Source organism: Alexandromys fortis, unplaced genomic scaffold, assembly GCF_014885135.2.
Source record: "Alexandromys fortis isolate MF-2015 unplaced genomic scaffold, M_Fortis_MF-2015_v1.1 scaffold_16, whole genome shotgun sequence".
NCBI classification, from domain to species: Eukaryota; Metazoa; Chordata; class Mammalia; order Rodentia; family Cricetidae; genus Alexandromys; species Alexandromys fortis.
In genome coordinates this window covers 14,637,451-14,639,846 of record NW_026067893.1, presented here as the reverse complement: position 1 = coordinate 14,639,846, position 2,396 = coordinate 14,637,451, and positions in this window count along the sequence as shown.

Below are 2,396 nucleotides of genomic sequence, written 5' to 3'. Positions count from 1 at the left end.
GAGAGAGAGAGAGAGAGAGAGAGAGAGAGAGAGAAGGAGGAGGAGGAGGAGGAGGAGGAGGAGGAGGAGGAGGAGGAGGAAGATACATACATTTGGATCCAAGAACTTGAAGTTCCCATATATGGACGTGACCCAGTTATTAAGACTCTTTGAGTCCCAATTTCTTCACCTGCAGAAACAGACAGCTAAGAATCTTCCCAGTGCCTTGTAAGTGTGGAAAGGAGAGGAGCCGGGCTTCTGCTGGTGACGCCACCATTACTACCTTTGTACAGATGACTGACCTCTGTCAGGGAGAGGTAAAGGTCACTTCTGAAAACTCTACAAAAGGCAATGTCCTGAGAGACAGAAACCAGTAGCCCATTCCCAACTCTGCTAATTGTGGCATCAAGCTCCATGCCCTCCTGGGCTGCCATGCTGAGCACTGGTATCCTCCGCCATGCCAGTGACCACATCCAGAACCAAGCCTTGGATCTCTGACCCAACACTCCATTTTATAAACTCCAGTTTATAACTGGCCGCCGCGTCTCTGTGTATTTTACTAATGAGGAAATGTTGGCGACAAGGAATACCGCACAGCCACGTGGGGCTTTCCAGAGGGAAGTTTCTGTCATTTCCAGGCTTGTGGTCTTTGGAGACAGTTTCCCTAAGAAAGTGGCGCCATGGCTGCCGTGTGCCTGGAGACGTTAGACGACGCAGGCTGGGATGGCCCTGCGTGCCAGGAGTGCACCCCGACTCGTCATTTATTTATTTAAATTACATTTATTCTGCCGCTTGTTTTCCAGGCATGTAAAGGAAAGCAAGTTGTCTGGGAAAGTAATGATCCATTGATAAAGACAACCGGACGCATCGATCAGAGTCAAGAATAGTAGCAAGCGTTAGTGCACAAGGCAGGCAGAGGACCCAGAGCCCCGGATCTGCGGGACTTCTGCCAGAACCTGAGATTTAGGAGGTGGCTGGGGGTTGGGGGAGGAATACAAGCACTGGTGGAGCCTTATCTTCATCGTGTGAAGGCAGGACAGTGGGTGCAAACCAGACAGATTCATTAAAAACTTCCTAAAACCGCAGGAATGTACAAATTCAGGGCTTCAGGACTGCCATCACTTTAAATGGCCACAGGGGGGCGCCCGTGCCCTGTCATCGGGTATTCCGGGCCTTTCCCGACAACTGCCAAATACTATTTTCCCACTAGAGGCTGATTATGTACACTCAAAGAAACGGTTACAAAATGATTTCGAATCTGGACAATTCCTGCTAAGTCCAGTGTGTGTGTGCCAGAGCAGTCTGGATTTTTTCCTCTAAACTTACCACCTCAAAACAGCTCCAGTTTCCCCCAAACACTCACGAGTTCTCTCTTTTACCCCCCCCTTTTTTAAATTTTGCCACCCCCACCCCCGCGCCAAACCAAGCATGCGCAGGACCTATTCCCCAGAGAAATTTCCAGTGCCAAGAGGGTTGCATACATCCCTGAAGCCGATCCCCAGCCACTCCCACACACGCTCTTCTTGGGTTTAGAGATGTATGCTTGTTGGGAGCTGGATGATCTCCGCCAGTGTTCCTTCGGAGAGGACCTTATGTCACATGGTTTAGAACGAGGTCTGCACTCTGTTGGTCACATGTCTTCATCCAATGAAACAAACGCAAAGAACTAGATTGTTACTTAAATGTTTGGAAAGACCGGGTATCCCAGGAGGAAATGTTCCCGGGCTTTCTAAGCTTTCCATCCCTTCACCACGGAAGATTTACGAATGCCACTTGAGACGGGTATTCATGTAACTCTCAAATCGGAGACGCCGAGCTGAAGACAAGCAGTTCAGGCGGGGGCTGGCAGGAAGTCCCATAGCCCCCTTCCTCATGCCTGGTGCTGAGAACAGGCAGATACAGCATGAGCTGGGCGGGGTGTTCCGGTGAGAGAAACAGATAGCAGACTTCCTCTGTCAGTTGCTCTGTGGCCCCTCAGGTACCTGTGCCCACAGCAGCACCGGGCCCGCAGAGGTGCCTCCTGGGCCCCGAGTGACGTGGGCCTTTTCTCCTTCAGCACTGGTTCCGCCAACACTCATAGCAAAGCGATGAGGACCCCTCGGGAGGTGACAGACACTGTGCGCCCCACATGAACTACACTCTGCCTCCCAGGGAAACTAAACGTGAATGGGGTTCGTGGCTCTGAAGCCACAGTTCTAGAAACCTGTCAGATAAGGAAAGGAAAGGATGTGGCACAGTGGGAGGCAACCGCTCACCTCTCTGAGCCCATTTCGCTGGAGTTGCTCTGAAAGGAGCCATGTTTAAAACGAGAGAGGGCAAAAAGGAAAAGTCTGTCTGACTGACTTGTGCAGTGTGGCTACTAGCCATGAGATGAACAAGCTATGACACGGGCCAAGAAAGAGAAGACTCTCTGCATT